A 22,019-nucleotide genomic window follows, 5' to 3' on the forward strand; every position below is an offset into this window, starting at 1 on the left:
TAAATATTCACATTTTCTATATGAAATATATACAAACATTTTAGTAAACAACCTTTTTGGGCCATGTTAAATGAAGCAAAGTCTCACCCTATGTTTCAACTCATGGTAAAGCTAGAAGTTACTCCCAACAAGAAATGGTGGTTGTAAAACTTAGAGAAGGTAGTAACTTTTTATTAACAGGAATGGTCAAGGGTAGTTAAATATTTTCAAGTGTATCACTCATTGCCATATCTGAATTCTGAATCTTTCTCTTCTATTGGTTATCTGCCTGAAAAGAAGATAGCTGTATCAGGATTCCCTTATATGTATGGTCATATTTCTTACAAAACTACTTGCCTACATGGAAATAACCTTAGATATGGTCTCAAGCACATATGACCCAACATATACGTATGCATGTCTAGTTTATAATGCATACTCTGGGCACTGTCTTTTTAACAAACAAATTCTATTTTAGTTGCTTATAACTACAGCTATTGCTCTCTCTGCACAGATGGGAGGAGATAGTGGAAATGACTTCAGGGCTGCTGGCTGTAGATCAGAGCAATGAAGTTTTGCTGATCTGAATCTTTTGTGTTTGGTAAATGAAAAGGGAGCTTTATATTGCGGTTTAATCACTCCACCTTCTCTTGGCCTCAGAAGTTCCTTTTGCTTAACGAGAGGAAAATCATCACTGTATCTTGCTGGAGATGTCTGATGAACACTTTTTATTTTGTCTCTTAGAAAAGAGAGAAAATAATCGGCCAGGACTAGATCCAGTTGTGAAGTAGGAAAAGATTGTTCTTGATGTCCTTCTCCCATCTGTTCCTAGATCAACCTTCTCCTCTTTTCCTGGCCTCTTGTCATGCCAGTGTGCTGGATCAAGGGAAAAGTTTAATAGAAGGAACCAGAAATGAATGCCAAGATAGAGGAAGCAGGGCATAATAGGGTCATTTAAGTGTTTGGGAAGGAAGTCTGAGGCCAGAAAACTCAGAAAATGATCAGAAATTCATCCAAAGTAATAATATTAGCAAATGCATACATACATCTCATTATTTGCTAGCATTCCAACTGCTTTACATGTATTAATTCATTTAATGTTCATGGCTATTATTTTCATCCCTACTTTGTAAGTGAGGTGAATAGCAGAATAGTGAGACAACTCATGCACAGAATAAATGAAAAAATTAGGATTTGAACTCAGGCTAGCATTAGAGCCCTTGGCCTTGCCCACTATTCCGTGTTGCTTCGCACACCAAGGAGTTGGCTAGTATCAGCATAAACATTATTTGTCTGATCTTATTCTCTATATTAATCAGCAACATGGAGGTTCAAAACAAAAACCTATAAGACTGAGAGAACACCTCATACACCAGAACCGCCAACCCTCTAGACACTTACCCAGAATCTTCAGATGACTAATACATTCCTATTACTCCTCGCTCTTCGAACCCTGTCAACAACTATCTGCTAGATCACTGTCCTATGCCAGGCTCAGCTCTGGGTCATGACAATAATTTTGGAGACGGCAGGATCCTGCTCTTGGCACTGTTTCTTCTCCTAATACATTCCTATTACTCCTCGCTCTTCAAAAACCCTGTCAACAAGTATCTGCTGGATCACTGTCCTATGCCAGGCTCAGCTCTGGGTCATGACAATAATTTTGGAGAAGGGAGGATCCTGCTCTTGCACTGTTTCTTCTTCTCCTGAAGAGACACAGACAATTGGAAGGGAAGAAGAGAGAGAGGGATAAAGGAAGGGAGACAGGAGGAGAGAGAAGGAAGGAAGAGATTAAACTTTTACATTTTGGTAAAGTTTTATGAATGGTATAAGCTCAAGTGATTGAGAATAATGGTGGATTGGAAAACTGACTTAGGATAGTTTAAGAAAGCCTTTATGAAGCAATGAAATTGAATGCCAGTCTTGATTTTCAAAGACACCCCTTTAAAGACCTTGAAGGAAAGGTTCCCAAAAAGGAAGAAACAGCACATGCAAAGATCCCTTATACTGGCGTATTTTGCTTCCTGGCATATTTTGAAGACTCTTGCTCTGATGGGAAACTTCGGATTGATAAGCTCAGTCTGAAAAGTAACCCAGGAAACTCTTTCCCAGCCTCCTTTACATCCAAATACAAGCTAAGTGACTGAGGCTCCACAAACCCAACTACAGGGCACATGCACAGGAGGCTTTGGTGCTGAAGTGCTCAAACTAAGGACTCAGGCTGTACCTAGGGTCTTCATTTTGTGGCAAGGTTTGTGCCTGAGCTGTCCAGTTTGGGGACAGTGCTGGTTGCCAGGTGGAGTCCCTGATGTAAGGTGTTATGCGCGCTGGCCACAAGAGCAGCTAAATGTGCAGTGCAATTTTGGGCAGTCCTGTAAATGGCCACATCAATTGGGATTGCCTCATTACCTCAGTTTTCAGCCACAGTTTTTAGTATTCTTTTTCAAATCTGAGATTTAATCCTGTATCTACAGCCTTCTAACCATCGATAAGCCCAGTATCCATTTCTGTTTAATTAACCACAGTCAGATTCCATTGCTTATAATGAAAAACACTCAGTGGTAAAGGTTGGACTTGATTTAGGAACAAAAGACATGACAACGTGGCTCCTGGTTCATCTCTAGCTAGAATATCCTGCCTCGTTCTGTCTCTTCCTATGATTACTCATGATCTGACTTTATCTTTCCATCTTTCCTTCTCCCTAATCCTTTAAGACCCTTAGTGTCTAAGCGTAACTCAGATAATGGTAAGGAAACAGAATGATAGAGACTTCGTACAAAACATCTTTCGTGTGTCGACATTTCCCTCCGGCACCTTGTTACTAATCTAGTATAAAAAACCTGCATTTCCATCTGTGCTGGTCTCTCTCAGCCTCATGTTGTCTTAAGTTATAACTATTATCCTTATTTCTGTCTTGGTTAGACAGAGAAATGTCCATAAGAGTTCTTTCTCTTTTATACACCCTATGTGACCCACGTGTCTCTTTCTGGGGTGGAGGACACAGGAGAGACCTCAACTGCTGGTCTCTTAAATGCCTGCTTACAATTTCCTTTCCTAGGGTCCACTCATCTTAGTACACTATTGAGCCAAACTGGAAAATATGGTGTTTTTAGGCAAAACAGAGTCAGAATAATCTTAACTCTAAGTGCCTGAAGAAATGTACAGGTGTGATCATTAGCCATGATGGCTATTGCCCTAAGTTTCACCACTTGTGGAGAAATAGAGGGGTCACCCATCTGAGCCCCTGAAGTGACAGAGGGACCTAAAAAAAGCTTCATTTCCACAAACATCACCTAAACCCAGAAATGTTTGGTTTAATAAAAACTTATATCCATTTATTTAAACTACTTGACATTGATGCCAAATTATCACAGAACAAAATGACAACTGTTTGTAGAAATACATATACAAAATTAATTCGGAAGGTTTTTTTTTGTAACGCAACTCCAATGCAGTACATGTGGCTTATCTAGCAAAGCCATAGACTCAGATGTTAAAAATCATTTGATAGACACCCAGTTTTTTTAACTGTGTCAGGGACAGAATTTAGAGATAGTCTTTGGCATTCACATAATGCTTAAACCCGTGATCTTCACATTTTTTTTTGGCAGTAATTCACAGTAAAACACATTTGATTTCACAACTCACTATAGGCAAAATGTTAAACACATAGACACATATGTATTATAGACACATTTATAAAAATAAAAAGTGTCACAAATGCTTCCTTATCCTCAAAAAGTAGAATTTACTTGATATATTCTATTGTTTTCATTTAGGAAAAAAAAAGATGGCTATTACCTACTTTATTAATTTAAAACCCACTAGTGAACTCTGGCCCTGCAATCTGAAAAGCATTAATTTAAACTCTGGTTCTGTTACAGTACAGGTAAAATCTATTTTCAGGCTAGCCAAGGAAACAAATCTGTTGGTTATGATTTCTATGACAAGTTAAAATGTTTTCCAAGTTTTAAATGATTAATTTGCAAGCAACTTTCACAACTCAGTTTATTTGTAAATTGTGGTTGGATTATATTTTCTTCAAAATGCCCATTTTTGGACCAAAATATATCCATAGTTCCCTACCTTTCCGCATCACTCGCACTTGGAGAGTAATTGAAAACAGAATCTTCAAGCTTCTCTATTCAGTGTCACACAAAGGTTAAACAATTGTGTATGTTTCTGTTCACAACTTTTCTGGGGCGTAAAAACTGAGAAAGTGAAGTCTAACATCTGGAGGCACACTGCAGGAAATTAAAAAAAAAAACGCTTGAGGAAGACTTCTAGAAATTATGCGATAATTTATTTTCCAATAATTTAAATCCTACTTAATTACATTTTTTCACTCTTCTACACCTACTTGTAGCAGCAAAGGAGTTAACAAAACATTTATTCTTATCTATACAATATTCTTTCAGTAAACCTTGTAAAATGCTCATTAAAAGTCCCACATGTTTAGAAACAACAGTGCATTAATAGGAATGCAATTAAGTACTTATTGCTTTTGTCATTTAAAGTAAGTTAACCAGATGGCATGAAATCCTCCAAAAGAGATTTTAAACAAACAAATGAGATTTAATTAATATGCACCAGTTAACTCATTAAATATATAGCAACTAGCTCATTAAACTTAAGGTAAATACTTACTTGAGATAGATTGTATATTCCTTTTTACATTTATCTTCATTTTGCTTGACTGGTCATGTGTGATAAATGGTGACTCTGAAAGCTAGAATATTTTAAAGTAGAAATTTTTTGTAGTTCACATATTTTTTCTTGATTTCCAGAACAGGACTTGACATTATTTACACAGAAATTATGGAATTTAGGGGTGCCTGGGTGGCTCAGTCGGTTGAGCATCTGACCTCGGCTGGGGTCACGATCTCACGGTCTGTGATTTCCAGCCCCACGTCAGGCTCTGTGCTGACAGCTCTGAGCCTGGAGCCTGCTTCGGATCCTGTGTCTCCCTCTCTGCCCCTCCCCTGCTTGCGCTCTCTCTCCCTTTCTCTCTCAAAAATAAATAAACATGAAAAAAAATTAAAAAGAAATTACAGAATTTAGTGACTACATAAAAAGAGTAGCGACAACAAAAATAAATTTAACTTTTCATTTAAACATAGACATCAGGTTTAATGTACTTATTAACCCAGATGCAATGGGCGCTCTTTTCTCCATCTGCTCTTAGTACTGTAACATGGATCGCGGTAATATTCCCAGTTAATTTTAAATAACTACCAAATTCCCTTACTTTGCTTCAGTGCTACTTATGGCAAAATTCTGTCATGTACCTTTGGCAAAGGAATTCTTATTATCTGTCTGCTGATAGAATCATCTTTGTCCTTTGATTAAAATAAATATGGAATGGAGACAGAGTGGGAGAATACAGGCTTAGCCAGACAAATCACTCAAGGACGTATGACCTATTACCATGAAGCATATCGTGGCCAAAGCACTTGACATCCATAAAGAGAACCTGTCTATTTCCACAACTCCTAAGACTGTTTTTAAAATTTTAATGAATTTAAGTTTATGAAGTTTATGTATGCTATTGAAGTTACTTTCAGCTTAAAATAGGTTGTTATAAGTACATTTTATGTAAACTTCATGGTAACCATAAAGGAAAAAACTGTAGTAATTACACCAAAGATCATGATAAAGGTGTCAAAGCACACTATACAAGATGTCATCAAATCATAAAAGAAGACAGCAAGAAAAGACACAAGAAACATGGGGCATCTGGATGGCTCAGTTGGGTAAGTGGCTGACTTCAGCTCAGGTGATGATCTCAGGGTAAGTTTGAGCCCCCCATCGCAGTCTACACAGACAGTGGAGAGCCTGCTTCAGATTCTCTCTCTCTCACTCCCTGTCTTCCCATCCCCTGCTTAACTCTCTCTTTCAAAAAAATAAACTTTAAAAAAAAGAAGCAAAGTATCTACAAAACAGAAAACAACTAACAAGTATAACTCCTTAACTATCAATAATTACTTTAAACATAAATGAATTAAATTCTCCAGTCAAAAGACAGAATGGTTGAATGGAGAAACAACAATAAAAACAAATAGGATTCACTATATTCCTACAAGAGACTGACTTTAGCTGGAAAGACACATTTAGTCTGAGAATGAAAGGATAAAAAATGATCTCTCAAATGAATGATAACCAAAAGAAAACAGTAATTATATATCAGATAAAATGTACTTTAAGCCTAAAAATTATCAAAAGAGATAAGATCATTATATAATGATGAAAAGGTCAATTTATCAAAAAGATATAACAATTGTAAATAATCATGCACCCAACATCACAGTACTCAAATATATAGAGCAAATACTAACAGAACTAAAAGGAAAAATAAACAGCAATATAATAACTGGAGACATCAATACTCCACTCTTTTTCTTAAAGTTTATTTATTTATTTTGAGAGAGGGAAGCAGGGAGGAGAGGAGAGAGAGGGAGATAAAGAACCCCAAGCAGTCTTCACACTGTCAATGCAGAGCCCGGCCTGGGGCTCAGTCTCATGAACCGCGAGATCATGACCTGAGCCAAGATCAAGAGTCAGATGCTTAACCAACTGAGCCACTCTGGAGCCCCTCAAATACCCAACTCTTAATAATGGATAGATAATCCAGACATGGAATAAAGACAGAACCAGTAGATTTGGACAACAGTATAGACTAAAGGAACATAATGGAAAAAATATATATATAATATACATTATTTTTTAAAAAATCCTGTCATTTATGACAGTTATATGGAACTTGAGGTCATTATACTAAGTGACATAAGTGAAAGAAATATACTGCATGAACTCACTTACATGTGGAATCTAAAAAATGTGAACTCGGGACACCTGGGTGGCTTAGTTGGTTAAACATCCAAATCTTGATTGCAGCTCAGGTCATTTTCTCAGGTTTGTGAATTCGAGCCCGGTGTCAGACTCTTGGCTGGCAGAGGGGAGCCTGCTTGGGATTCTGTCTCCCCGCCCCCTCTCTCTCTCAAAATAAATAAACTTTAAAAATTTGAACTGGGAGTAGATTGGTGGTTACCAGCCCTTCACCCCACAAACACAGGAACATTATAAGATGCATGTATTAGCAAGTGCTCCAAATAACAACGGTTTAGAAAATATTGTCATGGATACAGCCAGAGTAGTCAATGTTCTCCTGCTTATTAACCTATGACCTAGACTTAATTTTGCTACCATTAGCATCTTAGTCAATCTTTATTAAGCATATTAATGTCCAGAAGCTAAAGTGCAATGCTCCTTATCCTTTTTCCATTCAGAAGCATCTCCATAAATTCGAAGTCCCCTACAGTCTTGAAAATGTTTTACTAGTAATTGAGGTCACTCTCTATAACATTAAAAGATTAAATTAAGTCAAATCGGCAAGAATTCTCTAAGCAATGTATCTAGTGTTCTGAGGCAGAAACCATAAATGCCTTTCTTTAGTTCACAACTTGTAACTAGGGAAAGAAGTTACGGTGGCATGATAATGCAGGAGATTTCTATAAGGTAGTAAACAAGAATTAATTAACATTAAAAGGCGTCCAAATAGGTGAGGAAGAAGTAAAACTGTCACAATTTGTAGATGACATGATTGTTTATATAGAAAACTTGAAAGACTCCACCAAAAAATTGCTAAAACTGATACATGAATTTAGTAAAGTTGCAGGATACAAAATGAATGTACAGATATCTATTTCATTACCATACACCAATAATGAAGCAACAGCAAAAAAAAAAAATTAATGGATCAATCCCATTTACAGCTGCATCAAAACCCTTAAGATACCTAGGTATATATTTAACCAAAGAGGCAAAGGACTTATACTCTGAAAACTATAAAACACTGATGAAAGAATTTAGACACAAAGCAATGGAAAAACATTCCATGCTCATGGATCAGAAGAACAAATATTGTTAAGATGTCTATACTACCAAAATCTACACATTTAATGCAATCCTTATCAAAATACCAACATCATTTTTCACAGAACTAGAAAAAACAATCCTAAAATTTGTATGGGACCTACAAAAGACCCTGGATAGCAAAAACAACCTTGAAAAAGAAAAGCAAAGCTGGAGGTATCACAATTCCAGACTTCAAATTAAATTACAGAGTTGTAATGATCACAACAGGATGGCAGTGGCACAAAAATAGACACGTAGATCAATGAAACAGAATAGAAAACCCAGAACGGAGCCCAAAACCGTATGGTCAACTAATCTTCAACAACGCGGGAAAAAATATCCAATGCGGTAAAGACCATCTCTTCAACAAATGGCGCTGGGGAAAACTGAACATCAACATGCAAAAGAGTGAAACTGGACCACTTTCTTAAACCACACACAAAAATTAAATCAAAATGAGTGAAAGACCTAAAGTAGGACATGAAGCTGTTAAAATCTTACAGAAGAACACAGTCAGTAATCTCTTTGACATAGGCCAAGCAACTTCTTACTAGATATGTCTCCTGAGGAAATATTTACATGTTTGCAAATGACATTTCTGATAAAGTGTTAGTAGTATATAAAATCTATAAAGAACTTATCAAACTCAACATCCAAAAAACAATCCAGTTAAAATATAGGCAGAAGATGTGAATAGACGTTTTTCAGAGAAGACATCCAGATGGGTAACAGACACATGAAAAGATGCTCAACATCACTCATCATCAGTGAACTACAGACTACACTGAGATATCACCTCACACTGTCAGAATGGCTAAAATCAACATAAGAAACAGCAGGTGTTAGCAAGGATGTGGAGAAAGGGGAACTCTCACTGTTGGTGGGAATGCAAACTGGTGCAGCCACTGTGGAAAACATTATGAAGGTTCCTCAAAAAATTAAAAATATAACTACCCTAGGATCCATTAATGGAACTACTAGGTGTTTTCCCAAAGAATACAAAAATAATAATTCAAAGGAATACATGTACCCTGATGTTTACAGCAGCATTAACTATGATAGCCAAATTATGGAAAGAGCCCAATGTCCATTGACTGATGAGACTGATGAATGGATAAAGAAGTGGTATAAACACACACACTCAGACACACACACACTGGAATATTACTCAGCCATCAAAAAGAATTAAATCTTGACATTTGCACTAATGTGGGCAGGGCTAGAGAGTTTATGCTAAGTGAAATAAGTCAGTCAGAAAAAGACAAATACCATACAATTGCACTCATGTGTGGAACGTAAGAAACAAATGATCAAAGGAAAAAATGAGAGGCAAACCAAGAAACAGGCTTTTAAGTAAAGAGAACAATCTGAGGGTTACACTAGGGTGGGTGGGGGTGGGTGGGTTAAATGGATGGTGGCTATAAAGGAGTGCACTTGCTGTAATGAACACAAGGTGTTACATGCGGGTGTTGACTCACTACATTGTACACCTGAAACGAATATTACACTGTACGCTAACTGGAATTTAAAAACAAACAAAAAAGTTAACATTCTAATGGCATATAAAGGTGCTGCCTGGAATCCAGGGGTACTGAGCTCATTCGAACATCTACCCGACATGCTCAGTTCACAGGAACCACATTAACTGTAGAAATGCATGGTTGTAAACTATACGTGAAATTTTCAGTGATTGCCTGTCTACGTGGAAGAAAAGCTGGCTGAATCCTTGAATTATCATGGTGCCCATAATGCTTCCATATATTCATTCTACAAGTTACGGATGTAACCAAAATTATACTCCACATGGTTCTGTGAATTTACTGAATGCTAAGAGGAATAATCAGAGAATAAGTAAGACATTAGAAAAGTCTATTGTAATGAATATATACAAATAAAATATGCATTGAGAAAATCTGCAATGAAAACATTGTTTCTCTAAATTTTACCACTTAAATCATATTAAATTGTAAAATCACCTGAGAATTAAGTTTTGCCTTTTTTAATTTTTTTTTTATGTTTATCCATTTTTGAAAGACAGCACAAGCAGGGGTGGGGCTGAGAGAGGGGGACACAGAATCTGAAGCAGGCTCCAGGCTCTGAGCTGTCAGCACAGAGCGCAACGTGGGGCTTGAACTCACGGACTGTGAGATCATGACCTGAGCCGAAGTCAGATGCTTAACTGACTGAGCCACCCAGGTGCCCCAAGTTTTACCTTCTAAACATTCTCCATTAAACTATGAAACCCTAAAAATTATTTTAAAAAAACGATGATCACTATATAAGAAATCCTCAAAGTTAATTTTCAGTAGCTAGTTCTACAAGTGTTTAAATATTTTTAATTTTAAAAAACTCTATAGTGTGTGTATTCTAAAAAGGGAAATGTTACTAAACTGATGTAACCTTTTACCCTATTTTTCAAAAGTTTCATATCTAGAAAAATACTATTTCTGACACATTCACATTATAGGATCAACATGATTGATATTTTTAATACATTCTTTGAGAGATGATATTCTCAGTTCTACAAATTTATGGGGAAACAAAATAATTAAAAAATTATTTTAATACTTCTTAGACATTTGAGGATATAAGTAAATTTATTGAAATGGATTATAAAATCAGACCCATTCAAAAATAATATGCCTTTGATAGTCTAGATCCTATAGTGATATAATGATGTTATTTAGAGGCAATTAAAAGATAATGAAATTTGTCCAAGGTTATTTCCTTTGATGTCTGAAAACATGAAGTATCCACCATAACAAAAATTATCAGTGTGCTATTTTATAAACTAAGCCAAAATCTTTTGAATTAAACCTATTTTGATTTTTTCTTTTTTTTTTTTTGAGTACAGGATTCAAACACAGCCTCATTTTTTTAAGACTTAGTCTTTTTTTCATAACGTTCAACTTTGGAATCAAAGTACAATCCTTAATTAGTAGTAAAAGTAGCCATATAAATAGAAATCATAATAGCAAATATTTACATAATGCTCTACAATTCACAAATTACTTTTTAACATAATGTTTAAGTATTATAAAGCATATGTGAGGATAATCCCTAGTGTTCTAACAGTATTTCTAATACTGTAAAGGCCCTTGTGCATCATCCTTTGAGCAAAAATTCCAGCGAGGTCTGGTCTGCTAGCCCACAAGGTAAGCTGTACGACTTCCTGAGTAATCATTATGAATTGTACCACACATCTTCAAAAATGAGTATGGCTGAGTGACCATTAGCAGATATGCGTAAGTGGCAAATATTCCACAAACTGGGAAGATGTGTGAGACAGTAAATTTGTGTACTACCTGATTTGAGTAGTTTTCAAGTGCATACTTAATAAAGTGCAAAGCTGTTGTCAGTTCCCAAGTCTTGACCCAATTAGGAAACATTATGACAGGTACTATCCTATCCCTGTCCTCAAAGAAAGAACATGTCTCTTTTCCTATCTATCTACTTACCTCAGAGAAAGTCCTGAAGAGCAGAGTATAGCATATAGTTGCCCAAGGAGGATAGATAAAGCCTGACTATGAGGTTCATGGTAACTTTTAACTCTGGCTTTATGTTATTGAACTTACCTGTGTGGCAAACAGGGCTCTTCTTTATGAGAACGTCTTGTTCTGTTATGTCATTGAGAAATCGTGTCATTGAGAAAATTACTTTTGAGGACTCACCGATGTGCTAAATTCATCTCAGTTTACTAAGAAACCTAAGCAAAATAGGAAAAGGAGAGTTGCCTTTTGCAAAACTTGGACTAATTTGACTGCCTATGGTCTTAATTCAGGCCTGAGTTTTGTCACCACAGCAACTAAAAGAAAGCACTGAATCAATCGAACAATATGCTATAAAAAAAAGAAAAGAGGACTAAGAATCTTTAAAAACTTGGAAAGGAAAAATAATTTATAAGAATGATATTCTCAGGCACTTATTTTAAATGTTCTATGGTAGGAGAGGGGCGTTAGTTCACAGTATAATGTGTTAAAAATAATTTCATTTTTAAGCAGAAACCTATATTTTCTTAGCTGACTGAATCTAGCTGTTCATTTACAAAATTTGATTTACTACATGTGTTGGATAATTATTTAGTATAATTTATTAATTTATCAATTCAAGAAATAAGCAAAAATAGAATCTAATGATCACGGTTTCCTGCTTGAAGAATGGCTAATGAATTTTATCTATGAGAGAAAACTGCCCTTCAAAAAGATCGTCCTCACTCAAAAGCTATTTCAGTCAGGAATATGAGTACTTTATTAGGTTAAACCAGTTCCAGTAAACAGGAAGGAATTAATAAGAAATATCAACAATGTTCTCAGAGCTATTTAGAAACAGACGACAGCCAAGCATCCAAGATAATTGATTATCTTGTTCAATATTATGTCCTAAAACAAATTAGCCAATGGCTTTGGTGGCATTTCTTGCAAAGGAGCAAGAAATAAGGTTTCACAGAGCCCACATCCTCCCAGTTAAAGGATTAGAAGCAAATGCTACGGCCAGTGAGGAAGGAACTCCACCGTCTGGCACTAATAATGTGTCACTCTGTGGACACTACCAGTGCCACATAGATGAAGGACGGATAGCCATCCTAGCAGAGTGTTAAGCAACGGAGGGGAAGAGTAGAAAGAAGTCAGAAGAAGAAAACATTCCTTTTACCCGTGGGACCATCCTTAGGCCAAAGACACCAAACTATTCTTGATTTTTTCTTTTTTTTTTTTTAAGCTTATTTACTTATTTTGTATGCTCCCACATGGAGCATGTGGGGCTCGAACTCACAAACCATGAGATCATGAGCTGAGGTCCAGAGTTGGACACCTAACCAACTGAGCCACCTAGGCACCCTTAAGCTATCATGGCTTTTAAGATATTTCTGTTCTTTATTTAATTGCCCCTTTTACAATATTGGAGATAGTATTCCCCAGTCAGACTCCTATTTTTCCAGTACTTGGCGTGTAGTAGTGACTCAAAAACTAATCGTTCAAACAAACAAATCAACCTATGTGACAGGAAAGAAAGGAGCTCTATATTGCTATTTTCTTCTCTTCACCTGGAGAAAGGAAAGAAGAAAGTGAACAAGAGGGAAATTTTCAAAGACTGCTCTGAGGTTCCTGGACTCGAAATCTTGAAGGACCAGAGCATCTTTAATTAAAAATATATATATATTCTTTATGCTGCCATAAAGTCTCCTAACTACAGATATTTATGATGGTTTAGGTGGATTCACCATGCTGGTGAATTTAAGTTCTTGATTTTGCATGTATTTTCACATAAACATTCACACACATCCCCTTATGCGTACTGTAGATGAATTATGGCTATAATTTATTTTTAAAATAGCCTTATTTTGGGGATAATTGACATAAGCTATAAATACTTAAGGCATAAAATCTGATGAGGAACAATTACCACATTCAAGATAATTAATTTATCTATCATAACCTAAAGTTTCCTTGTACACCTTTGTAATCTCTGCCTCTTGCTTCTCCCTTCTCCAGACAACTGATTTATTTTGCACCATATAGATTAATTTGTACTTTCTAGATGTTATGTAAACAGAGTCATATAGTATGTAACCTGTCATATAGTGACATTAGTAGACATTCATGCTGTTGTATCATCAATAAACTATTTCTTTATATTGCTAAGTAATTCTCCATTGTATGTACACACCACAATTTGTTCATCCATTTACCTGTTGATGGATTTCTGGGTTGTTTCCCAGTTTTGAGATATTAGACATAAAGCTACTATGAATATTCATGTACAATTCTTTGTATATTCACTTGCTTTCATCTCTCTTAGGCATAAATATCTATGGATGGAATGGTTGTGTCATGGAGGGGGTATACACTAAACTTGATAAGAAATTGTCAAACCGTTTTACCACTTTTCATTCTCATTAGCAATGTTTTAAAGTTCCAGTAGATCTTTATCAATAATGAGTATAGGTTGCATTTTTGCTTCTCAAGATTGTACTGGCGGGTGGTGGTATCTCATTATGACTTTAATTTGCATTTCCCTAATGATTAATGATACCTGATCTTTTATCATTTGCTTACAAAGAACAAAACAAAAACCTGTTGTGTTTACCATCGACATTTACTGTGTTTTTGTTGCTACCATATAAGATTTTAGGCTGATTTATTAACTTCATACATCTTCTCCTTGATGATATCTTAAGTTCTGATCTCACACACACACGGCGTAGGGTTTCTACTTCTGTGGCACTCACTCTTTGCTTCAGAAATTTTGGAAGTGGGAAATTTAGTGGCCCCTGGGTGCTCTGGTCAGTTGAGTGTCTGACTTCAGCTCAGGTCATGATCTCACGGTTTGTGAGTTTAAGCCCCAATCGGGCTCTGTGCTGACAGCTTGGAGCCTAGAGCCTGCTTCGGATTCTGTGTCTCTCTCTCTCTCTGCCTCTCCCCTGTTCGTTCTCGTTCTCTCTCTCCGTCCCTGCCTCTCAAAAATAAACAAACTTTAAAAAACAGTGGGAAATTTAAACTTTAAGAAGCAGACCATTTTAGAGACCTCGCTATATTTTCATGTCTTCTTTGAAACTCATATTTTCACCCTAATTTCATACTCTGATTCTATTTTTGTCATATACACCAGCGTAATACAAACATTGTTCTTGACATTTGAAACCTTTGAAGACACCTTTATTTTTTCCATTTAATTTTCTTTCTCTTTTATTTTGGAGAGAGATCATGAGTTGGGGAGGGGTGGAGGAAGACAGAGAAAGAATTTTAAGTAGGCTCCACACTCAGCATAGAGCTGACGCAGGGCTCGATTCACTGACCCTGGAATCATGACCTGAGCTAAAATCAAGAGTCAGATGCTCAGCTGACTGAGCCACCCATGCTCCCTTGTTTGTTTGTTTGTGTATTTAAGTTTGAAAGTTCTATCTCCACTGAATTATTTCTGTATCCTTCTGCTCTTGAATGATTGATAGTGTATTCCTCCTCTCATACTGTGATATCCAGAGCCAGAATCAGAACTCTAGAATCAATAAGGATTGTAAGAAATATGACAGGAATAGTATATTTCTAAATTTCATTTCTATATTTGAGTTAACTTAATCTAAGATTTAGTTACATAAAAGTGTTTTTAAGATGTTATTAGTTTTTAAGGCAGCTGCACTCCTTAGAATATTTTTATCAACTAAAATGTTAACTAATATAAAGACGGTATTTTAAAAATTGTCTTTGGAGCAATGCTTTTATAAATATTTTTATTCAATTGCATCATGTGACATTAACTCCTCCAAAATTTATTTTTTATTTGGGAATTTTACCTCTATGTCAGACTGTTAAAGGGCAAGACACTTTGAATCATTATTTTCCAGCAAACATTTGAGCGAACTCCTGCCCTTAGTTTCGAGCCATCCTCTGTATTTTCCAGATCTTTATTCACAATATAGACACAGCAGCTACAAAATACACATTATGAAGTTAGCCCTGAACTTTTCAGTAACTATAGTTTGTGTGTGTTTGTGTGTGTGTGCTTTCAAGTTTTTCTTTTTTAATTCCAGTTAACATGCGGTGTAATAATAATTTCAAGTGTACAATTTAGTGATTCATCACTTACATACAACACCCAGTGTTCATCACAAGTGTCCTCCTTAATACCCACCATCCATTTATTCCATCCCCCTACCCACCTCCCCTCCAACATCTCTCAGTTTGTTCTCCATGGTTAATAGTCTGTTTTCTAGTTTTACCCTCTTTTTTCCCCCTGTGTTCATCTTTTTTGTTTCCTAAATTCCATATATGAGTATAAACATGTGGTATTTGTCTTTCTCTGACTTATTTCACTTATCAAAATACTCTCTGGCTCCATCCATACTGTTGCAAATAGCAAGATTTCATTCTTTCTGATGGCTGAGTAATATTCCATTACACACACACACACACACACACACACACACCACTTCCTTATCCATTCATCAGTCAGTGGACATTTGGGCTCTGCATAATTTAGCTGTTGTAGTTAATACTGATTCTGCCATTTAGGTTAATATCGAGTAGTGCCATTGCTGGATCCTAGAGTCATTCTATTTTTAACTTTTTGAGGAACCTCCATACTATGTTCCATAGTGGCTACACCAGTTGGCATTCCCACCAGCAGTGTAAGAAGTTTCCTCTCTCTCCACATCCTTGCCAACATCTTTTGTTTCCTGTGTTGTTGATTTTAGTCATTCTGACAAGAGTGAAATGACATCTTACTGTAGTTTTGATTTGTATTTATCTGATGACAACTGATGTTGAACATCTTTTCATGTGTCTGTTAACCATGCGGATGTCTTCTCTGGAGAAATGTCTAATCATGTCTTCTGCCCATTTTTTAAACTGAATTATTTTCTCTTTGGTTTGGTTTGGTGTTGCATTTGCTAAGTTCTTTATAGATTTTGGATCCTAACCCTTTATCAGATACGTTATTTCCAATATGTTCTCCCATTCCATAGCTTGACTTTTAGTTTTGTTAATTTTTCCTTAACCGTGCAGAAGCTTTTTATCTTGATGAAGGAGAGATAACGAGTTTACTAGACACAAGCTAAAAGAGTTTGTGACCACCAAACCAGCCCTGCAAGAAATATTAAAGGGGACTCTTTGAATGGGAAAGACCAAAAGTGACAAAGACGAGAAAGGAACAGAGAAATTCTCCAGACACAAAGACAAAACAAGTAATAAAATGGTACTTAATTCACATCTATCAATAGTTAATCTGAATGTAAATAAGTTAAGTGCTCCAATCAAAAGGCATATGGTGTTAGAATGGAGAAGAAAAGTAAGACCATGCCAATAGATGGCAAAAGAAAGCCAGAATAACAATACTGATATTAGCAAACTAGATTTTAAACCAAAGAAAGTAACTGTACTTCTAACAAGGAATCAACTACTATTTGACATGTAACTATAAAAGTAGTTGCAAGATCTACATGTAATATTTTCCAGTCCATATTTTTATATTTAGGCTTTAAGTAAATCATGAAATATTTTTCCAAATATATTTATAAAATGTATATAAGATACACAATTTTCCCAAATTATCTTTAAAGAGCAAAATTAACTTGAAAAACTCCTTTGTTTTTATATGTACTTCTTATGTATTTTTATTTTTTAATTAAAAAAGTAGTTATTTTTGAAAGAGGGAGAGGCAGAGCATGAGAGGTGGAAGGGCAGAGAGAGAGGGAGACACAGAATCTGAAGCAGGTTCCAGGCTCTGAGCTGTCAGCACAGAGCACAAGGTGGGACTTGAACTCAGGAACTACAAGATCATGACCTGAGTCGAAGTCGGGCATTTAACAGTCTGAGCCACCCAGGCTCTCCTTCTTATATATTTTTTAAACACTCACATAAACAGTTGATTTAAAATTTATGCCAACTGAATTTTCAAGACCAAAATTAGATACTTTTGTTGTCATTACCAGTTCCCACAAATAAGCTTGCTAATTCAACCATTCAAAAATTGTACAATATTCCCTGCAGATTTTCACTAAATGCATTTAATATAGCATGCTTGATAATTTGCGTTTCATCTTCCCGTCTGAATGTGCTCTCCCAAATGGAAGGATGTTTTTTGGTTCATTATTTTGTTCATGCTCTTAGCATGGTAGTAATAGATAGTAAATAATAAACGTTGAAATGTTTGGTTTTGGTTAAGATGAATGTTCTAGGATCTTTTTGCAATCACAAAACCTGGTTTGTGGTTTTGGGACTCAAATTTTGTCATAAATATAAAATTAAGAAGTTACCCAGCATATAGTTTTCTGACATTTTTCCTTTTTCTGCCATTTTTAATGTTTACCAAGGGAGTTTCAAAATCTTTTTTTTGCTAATTGTTCAAAGTCAAGGAATACGCTAAAGTAGAAACTATAAACTGAAAATATTTCATTGGATTCTTCATAGCAAAGAGTCCATTAGAGATTTAATATAAATGCCCAAGATTTTTAGGTTAAAAAAATGCAAAAGTGTATTGATCATAATCCTTGGTTAATGATTTACTATCTCTATCAATCCACTAAAGCATTGTATAATTTTATCTTCATCATTTTATTTTACTTTATTTGTTATCCTTTTTGTCTCCAGCAACCAATTCAATTTCTTCACTACTCCTCTTCTTGGATATAAGATGTTAATCTACTGTTATTCTTCCCTGAACACATGCCTTTGACACTGATCGCCTTTTATAATATTTTTTCTTTGTCCGATCAGCAGGTCATTTTTTTTTATTGTAGAAGAAAAGCCTTTTGAATGTACAGAAGGTCTTCTTTCTCTGTATGATCTCTTTTTTTTTTAAATTTTACTTATTTTTGAGAGAAAGAGAGGGAGAGAGAACGGGAGCAGGAGAGGTGCAGAGAAAGAAGGAGACACAGAATCCAAAACAGGCTCCAGGCTCTGAGCTGTCAGCACAGAGCCCAACCTGGGGCTCAAACTCATGAGCCATGAGATCGTGACATGAGCTGAAGTCAGACCATCAACCGATTGAGCACCCCCCCCCAGGTGCCCCTGTATGATTTCTTTATATTTATTTCAACTATCCCAAATAGGGCACTATAGTTGCCTTCTTTTTCCTGCCTTTAACAAAGCAGAGAAAATTTACTGACGTTAATAGAATTTGGGAATGAGCCTTATGCTTTTTAAGTTTTATTATTTCTTACACTACTTCTAAACTTTTATTTTGATATATTAAAATAGACCAATCCCGTGTACGTGTGAAGTGCAATTGACCACTGTCACCTTACATGGTGTTCCTTTGTATCCTGTCACCATAAGCCTTCAAAAATATGTGTATATGCGTTTTTTTCCCTAAATGAATTTCTCACGAGTAAAAATGATTTATTTTTATTCTTCTCTCCATTGCATATGATTATTGAGCATTTATGCTATCTGTGATTATATTTTATAAGCAGTACATTCTGCATACTTTTTGTAGGAGGACATTTTAAAAAATATCCCCATCTCTCTAATCCCTTCATGAATATTTCCTTGAGCAATAGAAGTGTTCAGTGCTAAAAGGGTAACATAATTGTATAATTAGTTGAAAATAATATTTATAACTAGAATATGCTTCAAACTCAGGCACATTTAAAAAAAACATTTTTATCAAATTTGAAAACAACAACTATTTTTACAACAGTTTCAAATTAATGAATTGAAAATTAATAGTAATTACTCTTTTCTTAACAACAGACAAAAAAATCCTACAGGATCCAGTGTTGGTTATTGCTTTGCATAAAATATGTCCCAGTCTGTTTTAAAGGGCTCGTCTTAATTGTGGTGCTTCATCCCCACAGTGTAGGTAAATGTTTGTTTTGTGTTAATTAAGAAGTCATTTAAACATCTGCCTTTATTTTATGGACCGCCTTTAAAGTGTAAAATGTGTTTTTCTCATGAGAGCGCTTTATGTTCCCAAGTGGCAATTCTAAAATAAAGTGTCTCTTTTTCACATATAAAGTCTAATGTGCAAAGGTTTTGCCATCTGTTCTGTGTAGTTGTACTTGTGAGCTAGTTGTTTGATTAGAAGCAACAAATGCATAGAAAATGTGTCTTCACTCTAAAGGAAACTACAAATAGTGTACTGTCTGCTTTTATGATTCCCTTTATAAAATGTTTTAAATTTCATTCAGAATTAGTTGAATCTCTTAAAACAGAAAGATAATCATTAAATTTAATTTTATATCATTTAGGAAAAGAAGGAAACACTCAGTTCAGTTTTTCAAAGCACAAAGACGTCCTCATTTCAATACAGGGTAAATAAATGAATCCATGCTGCTTTCCATGTCTATCCAATAAAGAGTTATGATTGAAAAATAATTTCTGAAGCAGTTTAAGATTCCCTGTAAAGTAAATCCTAACCATTGAGATATAAGTCAGACTCTTGTTAGAACTAGTCTCTAAGAACATAGGAAAATATTATTTAATCTAAAAATTGATACAGTAGCTACCAATGATCTTTGAAATTCACCAGGGATTTCCCAGTTTAGATATTTGGACAGAAGTTAATTAGGAAAGAAAAGAAAAACACAGGAACATACAAACACTTTTTTTAGATGTTATATTCTCACTAGTTGCAAGGGCAAATGCTTTATTCAAACACTTTGCTCCTATCAAGACCAGAGTAGTTACTCCTATGGAGAACATTCTAGAATCTATACTACTTATAGAAACTTTTGAAATGTTGTGATTACTCTGAGGATACAGGTTTTCTCAGAATTCTCTGTATTTTAATAAAAATTCATCTGTATTTCTGAGGTGGGTACTAGAAACATGTAGAATGACATAAATGATTTCTGTACCCAGAGGCATTCACAATAAACCAAGTTTCAGGGTCAAACAGATTGATTTGCCTAAAATCTGAGAAGACCACAAATAATATCTTTGAAACCATAGTCCAGTTAAGGAATCTTTCAACCCGAGATGATTTTTGTTTTAATCCTGATGCTATTACCTAGTTGCTGACAGTATTCCTGATTATGTCAAAACTTGATTTTAAACATTCCACCAGGATTAACTGTAAGTCCTAGGAGCACCAAGAATCTTCTACATTCACTTCAGTATTTCCTGTGCTTACTATGTGCACATACCTCAAGCAGCAAGGTTAACTATATGATGATAGCGATTATTTTTGCTAACTTGTACTTAACAGTACTGATTGAAACAATAGCAGTATTAAACCTTAGTTATATGGCGTGCATGTGAAATGTATAAATAGTCTAAGAAGACAATTACAGGACATATTTTGGTTTTTATAATCAATATCTTTATAGACATGATGGACAGTTTTTGAACTGGGCTTTCCAATTAGGTTACTATTCAGTTAATACTAGAAGAGGGAAGGAAATCAGTTAAAGAAGAATGATAGTGACTCCACAAAAGGGAGAAAAAGAGGAACAAAACACAATCGTTAGTTTAAGAATCAGGATTTTTATTTTTTCAAATAAAATTTCATGTCAAATCTTCAAACAGCTGATGGACAGGATTAAAGTAGTAGTTTTGTGAAGACTGGTCAAAGAAGTAGGTCTTTTGTTTTACCAAGCACAGTAAAGATAGTATTGTGCAGATTTGTAAGAAAATACTTAAAAATTTTAATTGTCTTGTTAATTACTTGAAAGGTGAAGTACTCAAGATGATTAAACCTGTTAGAATCTTACTACAATACGCTTTTTGTGGATGAAGATAGAGATGAAAATGTAAGATCAAATGTGAAAGAAAGTGCAGTGTTGAGGTGGAATAAGTGTGTGAAAAAGAGGAAGATTTTAAGACCCAGGGCACATAGTAAACACAGTAAGAGGAGTCAGCTTGTCTGAGTTGACCTGTAGCTCTCCTACAAACCCTCCACCTTATTTCTCCCTAGTACAAGATGGGTTATACTACTACCTTGTTTGCCCATTTTACGTATTTTCATAAAAGAAAAATTATCCATATCTAGGCATAGATGTGCATGTGTGCTTTAAGCCCTAAAAGTTCCATGCAAATAAGCCACAATTTATTAATATAGCCAAAATTTACTAAGCACTTAAATGAACTGGCATAGTGCTATTGAGTTCATACACACAGTATCAAGTTTCCATATGCCCATAATAACATCATAAAATGAGAGCATTTCTCCCCCCAAAATGTATAAAACATTATAAAGTGAGGTATAATTTTATATAATATCTAATTTTACAGATCATTCAAACTGTTCAAATGATAATTCATCAAACATAGAATCCTATGGAAGAATCCTCATCGATAGTTTTATTATGAGATTCTATGTAAGCTGGAGGGTTGAGTCACAACCAAATTACCAGTTTGGTCACTCATAGCACATATTAAAATAACAAACCTATGGTCAAATAGGTTCGACTAATTCCCATGCAGTTGAGTTTCAACTGGAAATAGATGGAAAGTCCTGTGGAATGTCCCAGCATAGCCCTAGAATAGATAGATACAGAACCTTAGAAAAAACTATTAGACTTTCTGTTAATGAGAGAACTATGGTGAAATGAACATTTCCTTTGATCTTTCCAATTTGCCCCCCAAGGTATTGAAGGGCCCCTCCTGACTTCTGGGACAATTTTCGTACAGATTACCTAAGGTACAACCTATCAGCATACCTTAAGATTAAACACACCCTCTATCTTCCCT

The sequence above is a fragment of the Panthera tigris genome, chromosome A3 (assembly GCF_018350195.1).
Source record: "Panthera tigris isolate Pti1 chromosome A3, P.tigris_Pti1_mat1.1, whole genome shotgun sequence".
NCBI lineage: Eukaryota > Metazoa > Chordata > Mammalia > Carnivora > Felidae > Panthera > Panthera tigris.